This window comes from Gadus morhua, chromosome 16, assembly GCF_902167405.1.
Source record: "Gadus morhua chromosome 16, gadMor3.0, whole genome shotgun sequence".
In the NCBI taxonomy this organism is placed as follows: domain Eukaryota; kingdom Metazoa; phylum Chordata; class Actinopteri; order Gadiformes; family Gadidae; genus Gadus; species Gadus morhua.
This window is the reverse complement of record NC_044063.1, coordinates 22548448-22555947: the sequence shown is the minus strand read 5'-3', so window position 1 is coordinate 22555947 and position 7500 is coordinate 22548448. Positions and strand designations below refer to the sequence as shown.

The 7500-nt window shown below is 46.3% G+C and overlaps 1 protein-coding gene across 4 annotated transcripts in view; it reads left to right on the top strand.

Moving 5' to 3' along the window:
- Positions 1-7500, top strand: part of phldb1b (pleckstrin homology-like domain, family B, member 1b) — a 66103-nt gene that overhangs the window by 6398 nt on the left and 52205 nt on the right. The window lies entirely within an intron of this gene.

Below are 7500 nucleotides of genomic sequence, written 5' to 3'. Positions count from 1 at the left end.
ACAATAAAGATAACAAGACAAATGTGACTTTAAATAAAAAGTCACATTTAAAATAAAATAACTGTGTAAAAACAAAATAAAGTGAAAAATTAGGTAATAATCCTGCTTCCTTTAAGCATGGTCAATATTTAAAAAATTTGCAATTTGAGGCATTATTCCTTCTTCTTTTTAACATGGTTAGGATAGTAAATAATCCCTAACCCTGGATTTACAATTCAGGATGTCTGCATTGCCTTGGGAGTTTAGAGTCTACACTCTCCCAAGGCAATGCAGACATCCTTATCTTCTTTTTTTTAGTTTGGGGTTTTATTTGGCATTTTGTAAATCCATTGATTTCGGTTGGGAGACTCATGCTCATTGCAAGGGGGGTTGGTTGTAGTCTTTTCGCTCGGTTCTAGCCCTACTGTTGATACGCGAAAAGACTACAACCAAACCTAAAGACGTCCGGTTCCGGTTCCGGTTTACGTTTCAATGGGATTTACGGAACGCAAAATAAAACACAACAGAAACTGTATTTCGCTACGATACTTGATGATGTTGTTAATACCGGAATTGTCCTCTAAACATGCGCTGATCACGTCAACGCACAACTTTTTTTTTTAATCAGCCGATCCGCGGATCACTTGCGTCCCGAACCGTGATGGTTGATCCGTACGGATCACGGGAAACCCGTGAACCGTTGCACCACTAGTTAATGTGTATGCAGAGTGTTTCATACGTGATTAGTTGATGTGTATCTGCATGTGTAAGCGGTTATCTAATAGCAGAGCCCTTATGTATCCGCTAATACATGTACATAGGGCTGCTGGTGTGTGTATGTGTGACTATGTGCTGGACCTCTCCTCTGGGGGGCTGCCGGGGTCTGAAAGAGGGTCTTTGTGCTGCTGGGTCAGGAATGCTGGGCTGGTCCAGCGGTCCTCTCTGGAAGACGGAGAACACAGACGCATACGGAACATCTGAGCAACGGGGTGTGGGATGTGAACCCCACCTTCCAGCCGTTGACTAGTGTTACACACACATACAAATACACACACATACGAGGGTGATTCTCACGAACTGTGTCAAAGTAACATCAAAATATAATCAACCTAATTTGACAGATTTTTTACTTTAGTGACTAAAATAGAATGTGGGCTTTTATTTTTTGATAAAAGTTAAACAGGAAAACTAATTAATTCAATTTTATTTCAATATCATAGCAGCGTGGTACAGAATAACTCTCATTACCGATACGTTGAATGAAAAAAGGAAACCATTAAGTACAAATCATTTTTGTTTAATTTTTTCTGCATATGTATGTGTGTGTATGTATACACACACATACTCATACACATACACATACACATACATATGCACACACACACACACACACACACACACACACACACACACACACACACACACACACACACACACACACACACACACACACACACACATACACACACACACACATACACATACACATACACATACACATACAAACACAAACACAAACACATAAACACACACAGACACACACACACACACATCCACACATACAAACACACACACACACACACACACACACACACACACACACACACACACACACACACACACACACACACACACACACACACACACACACAGACACACAGACAAATAAACATGAGTACAAGCAAGGGGGGGTGTCCTGGTTAGAGAAAGTATCCTAATGATCGCATCATGAGTCCAGAGTGTGTGTGTGTGTGTGTGTGTGTGTGTGTGTGTGTGTGTGTGTGTGTGTGTGTGTGTGTGTGTGTGTGTGTGTGTGTGTGTGTGTGTGTGTGTGTGTGTGTGTGTGTGTGTGTGTGTGTGTGTGTGTGTGAGAGGTAGAGTATGTGGTTGTGTGGGTGAGTCTGTGCGTGCGTGCGTGTGTGTGTGCAGAAGGAGGCAGGTGGAGTGTTTATGCCCTGTCCAGGGCCTTGGGGCTAGACAGGCTGCCTGCTCTGCACCAACGCATCAGTGCTATCAGGAGACAGCAGATACCAGGAGCCTCTCTGCATTGTGGGGTCTGGAGCCTCTGCACACAACAACCTCTCACATGCTGCACAACACAGCAGACCAACAGGAATCCTTCTCGGGTGAAGAACAGAGAGTTACGTGCAGGAAGCCATTACAATGCAACTGAGAATAGGAATGAGCGGAAGGATTCAGATCATGCTGGTAGAACCATGAGTTCATCCCCGTCGTCAGGACTCATGCTCAGGTGCGGTCAGACCAGTCGCTCTCAGATCTGACTTTTCCCCAGAGTGTTCCTCCCTGAACCATAAGAGAGGAAGCAAGGGCGGGCTCAGCTGGCCAGGAACCGGAGGTCAGCATAAAGTGTCGTGTCGCCATAGAGACGATGCCTGCCGGTTTCGAGGCCAGAAAGATGTCTCCTTCTCTTTGTATCTTCTCCCTCACTCTGACTTACCCTTCCTCCTGCTCTCTCTCTCTCTCTCCTCTTTTTCATCTTCCACACCCTGCTAACACTGGTTGACCGTTTAACACGCTGGTGTGAACACACTGGTTCGAACACACTGGGGTGAACGTCCTGTTACTACTGTTCTCCTCACTTATGGTGCTCTTTGAGATGCATCGTACACCACCAGCACGAGCTGCTCTTGTGACAGTATTTCCTGGCTTGTAGCACTCATAGCGTTCCCGTTGTCTTTGTGGCCATCGCTACACGACGAGTCGGGGAAGAACGGTCATTGGCTGGTTGTTGTTATTGTTATTGTAGGCTAAATTTAGCATGACCTACTGAGTCCCCATTAAACTCTTTAGCAAACCAGCTCGAGAAACAAACAACAAAACTTTACATTGTGTTGCACGCACAGCAAGACCCTGCAATGCATAAATTGGTGACCGGATTAAAGCAGCAATGTAATCAAGTGTGTAAGAGCATTTAAAATCGACATTAAAACGACCAACGTGGCACAAATACAAAGAAAATACGTGTCCTTACGGGCCCAGCCATCTTAGTTTGTTGAGACGTACGGTTAAGCTCACTGAACCCAGTGGATTCTCAGGGCCACAAGTGGGACAGGTTCAAGGGGGCGTGCGTCTGGGAAATAACGCAAGAATGCTGGGAGATTTCCCACCTTGCAACTCGTGCGGCTGGTGTACGATGCACCTCGAATGCATCGTACACCATGCATTTCTATGCATATCGCCGGCACACACTTTTTGTTGCTCCATAGTGAACGGCGACGCCGACCACACACAATCTGGAACTGGATGACTTGAGTAAACCTTGAGTTGGTTGAATAAGACAGACATGGGGTCGTTCAAGATGAAGTGACCGATCTTTGTATAGTGGTATTCTGAAGCATGCTTGGAAAGCCCAAATGTGTTTCCATATGAGGGCTGATTATGATCAGTCTGTATATAAACACACAAAAAGCACGTGATGATAATGAGGCACATTGCACATGTAAAGATACACTTCATTTGGTTGAACAACATGGGTTTGCTTTGCTTTGGCTGACCAACATTGATCATCTGTGGCGCCAGTAGCTCAGGAGGTAGAGCGGCTTGACTGGTAGGTTGAGAGAACCGGAAGGTTGCTTGTTCGATCCCCGGCTCCTCTTAGCAGAGTGTCGAGGTGTCCTCACCCTGACTGCTCCTGTTGAGCTGTCTGTCGACCTGCGTGGTTGACTCCGCCAGAGGAGTGTGAATTTGTGACTGTATGTCGCTTTTGATAAAAGCATCCCCTAAACGAAGTGAACAATCTATAGATTCATCTAGCATTAGATGAGCAGCAATAGCAAATTGAACTGGTTTCGAATGAGTCCATCGCAGACGCATCGCTGACTGTTGGATAGTCCGTTGTGTCTCTGGTCAGCCATGCGGCCGTCCAGAATGGCACCATCGATGTTGTGCACACATTCAAACATTGAACAAAGACAACAACGAGAGCTGACACGTTTGTAACACACTACTATGCTTCATTCCTGTTGCAACATCTCAGAGCAGCGTGGCAGAAAGCATGGAGCTCTGTTGAGCCAACCGCGGCTGGGTGCGGTCAGCGTGTGGGTGTCACAAAGCTGGGTCTTTCCACCTTTCCCTCTCCTCCCCATGGCCACACAGCTGACTGGCTGCCCAGGAGCAAATTAAGCATTATTCTGTTCTTTAGAGGTAATTTCTCTGGAGAAAACATACATCATAACGTGCTGTTATTCTTAACAAACTATGTGTTTAACAAACCTAAAGCAGTCACTAAAACCATCTACTGGTTCTGCAGTACACCTATAAGAGTGCTTTTCTGTTTGGTTGAGGAGATATGACTGCATTCCTATGGTCTATCCTAAGTAACGTTGTGTATAGTGTCTATTCCTATTGTCTATCCTAAGTAACGTATATAGTGCCTATTCCTATGGTCTATCCAAAGTTACGTTGTATACTGGCTATTCCTATGGACTATCCTGCAATTTGTGTCTCATCTTGGCTCGATTTTATTTGAGTTATTTTGCATGCAGATCAACTCTTAGTACAGCAGCACAGTGCTTGAGCATCTCGGTGGATATGGAAAGACGAGGTATCGTTTGGTTCGAAGTTTGTTTAGTAGGTGAGAGACAAAACAAACGTTGCAGCACATAGAACTAAGGCCATAATTTATCCCACCCGTCAAGGTTTCCTGTCTCAGTCCTTCCTGCTGTAACTATATTCATGAGCAGAAGCTAGTTATTGATTCCTGCTTGTGTCCCTTGCTGACCTAGCTGATGTTCTTTTCATGGTTATAGGAACACAAGGGCTTCGTGCTGTATTCTCATTTCAGCAGTCTTGTCGGCACTAGTTTCCGGTATCTTTCTTTTTCTTCTCTTCAAACTTTTGTTGTGGTCCCAGCTGAGGTTCCATTCCGCCTTAATCCCTTTAAAGACCTTCTTTTTAATTAAGTCAACGTGGAGATGCAAAAATGATACTTTCTCTTTTCCTATTCTGTTTGTTTAACCTCACCATCTTCACCATCAATATCTGACACTACATTCGTGTCTTCTACTGTCTTTATTGTTTAGTGTTCCTTCTCCCCTTGTCCACCAGGTGTCCTTAGACTTTTCCCCTCACCTTACATCTCCAGCCTGCAATCCCCTCATCGCCCTCACCTATGTGTCCTTGTCCATCTTCCCATCTTCTGATCTCTCTCCCCCATTTCTCTATAGTTCCTCTGTTGTTATGGTTCTGTGTTTTTGTCCCTTGTTCCTCGAGGTTCTCAAATTTAAGTTTTTTTTCTCTAGCTGTTTTTCTGAGTTTCTTTACCAGAGCCTTTTGTTACTTTTCTGCGTATAGCAGAAAAGTAACAGCACCTACAGCACCGACTGGAGCATTAGGGCGCTACAGTCATCGTCTTCAACTGGGTGGATTTAAACGGCTTTGACGTGATGGAACAGATCTCTCCTGGTGGTTGGCTTGGTACACCTCAAAGAGGGGCCAACTGGATCCCTATCACAAGCCATGACTCGCAGTACAGTTTCCTCTAGTAAAGTCCAAACTCATATCCAGAGGCCCTTTAATATGCGTCTCTTAAAGGGGTGGTATTATGCCACCAGGTCTGAGGCTGATCAGCCATTACAAGCGGTTGGACAATTTGTCTTCCCCTGGGCCCTAGTGACATCACAAGTGGCCGTGTCCACCTGGATGTACCCTGGATAGTTCAGTCTACCAGCCTACCCGGTGGACTGCAGCAAACATTGCTCATCTATCCAACGTACCTCTAGGTGGACACGCCCCCTTGTGATGTCACCAGGGCACAGGGAAAAGGCAGGTTTTCAAACGACTTTTAATGGCTTATCACACTCACACCTGGTGGTGTAATACCCCCCCCCCCTTTAAACCCTGTTCCATGATGCCCACATGGCCGCAGCCTCAGGGACAGCTCACTGGGGTACTCCCCCTGTGTGGAGGACTTCTGGACACACCATGGCCTTTCCAACTGGCTTATGTAGCACCCCCCTTGATGTTTGAAGGTACAGCTACCATGAGCTTGATGCTGTGCCTGAGAGACCCTGATTCATTCATACCTGCACTGAATCAGGTACCGCTTTGTGTTTAGGTTTGTGTGTGTATGGACATAGAGGAAGATTGTGTTGTGGGAGACTCACAGAAGGCAGGAAAAGATAGGACAGACACACACGCACGCAGGCACGCAGGCACTCAGGCACGCACGCACGCACGCACGCACGCACGCACGCACGCACGCACACACACACACACACACACACACACACACACACACACACACACACACACACAGGAGTGAATGGCTCAGAGCGAGGGATGTGTTCCTTCTTCAGGCTCAGAGCGGCAGCCTGCCAGCTGCATGGACAAGATAACTAATTGACAAAGAGAAAGCGAGGGAAAAGAGAGCCTGCACTCGCCTGCTGGTCTTCCCAAGAGCAGCTCCTCTAACCTCTAGACTTGTCTTTCTTCTCATCTACAGCTTGCTTCCTTTGCCTTCTCTCTCTTTTTATGCCTTTATATGTTCTTCAGGGTTTTCTTCTGGGTGCTGCTGTCGGTCAGTCTGTCTGAATGGCTCTCTTTTCTCTCCTCTCTATCCACTCTTTCTTCCTCTTTGTTCTTTATTGCCTCTGTGGCTTATCTTTATTTTATGCTGCCCCTTCTGGCTATTGATGTCTGTCTATGTCCCCAATTGTCGGTCTATATCTGCGTCTGTCTGTCCCTCTGTCTGCCTCCTGTATTGTTCCCATTGCCTCTTTTCCGATTGCAGTGGAACCATTGACATCCTTCGCCGCAGCATCCAAACCAGTGATTAGCGATTTAAGCGTGGTCTAAACCCACACAGCAACACTGCATTCCCTGCACTCTCTTTCCCTGCTCCCTACCTTCTGTTAACAATCTCTCTTCCTGCTCTCTACCTTCATAGAACACTGCTCTCTCTCTCTCGCTGCTCTCTACCTTCAGTGAACACTGCTCTCTCTCTCTCTCCCTCTACCTTCAGTGAACACTACTCTCTCTCTCTTCCTCTACCTTCAGTGAACACTGCACTCTCTCTCCCTGCTTCCTCTACCTTTGGTTTCCAGTCGCTGAGTTGTGGTTGTTTTTATCTCCTCTGTGTTCCCGTTGCACCACAATCTCCCTCCATGGAGTGATTCTGGACCCTTGGGGTGTCCTTAGAGCCAGGGGTCGAGGGCTGAGAGAGACCTTGTCTGTGGTTCCAGACCCTGAGCTCCGCCTGAGCCCAGGGCACCCAGCACTTTTGTTTGTGATGCATCCTTAGTATATTTGTGTTTTTTGGTGTGTGTGTGAGTGTGTTTTTTGTGTGTTTGTGTGTGTGTGTGTGTGTGTGTGTGTGTGTGTGTGTGTGTGTGTGTGTGTGTGTGTGTGTGTGTGTGTGTGTGTGGAGGTCTCCTTGCTTTCCATTTGTGAGTTCCTGTAATATATAATGCATATCATATTCTTATTAAGCCAGGTGTGTTTATACACCCGGTCTGGGATGATGCATGATCCATCCGATCTTACTCCATCGTTGTATAAGAG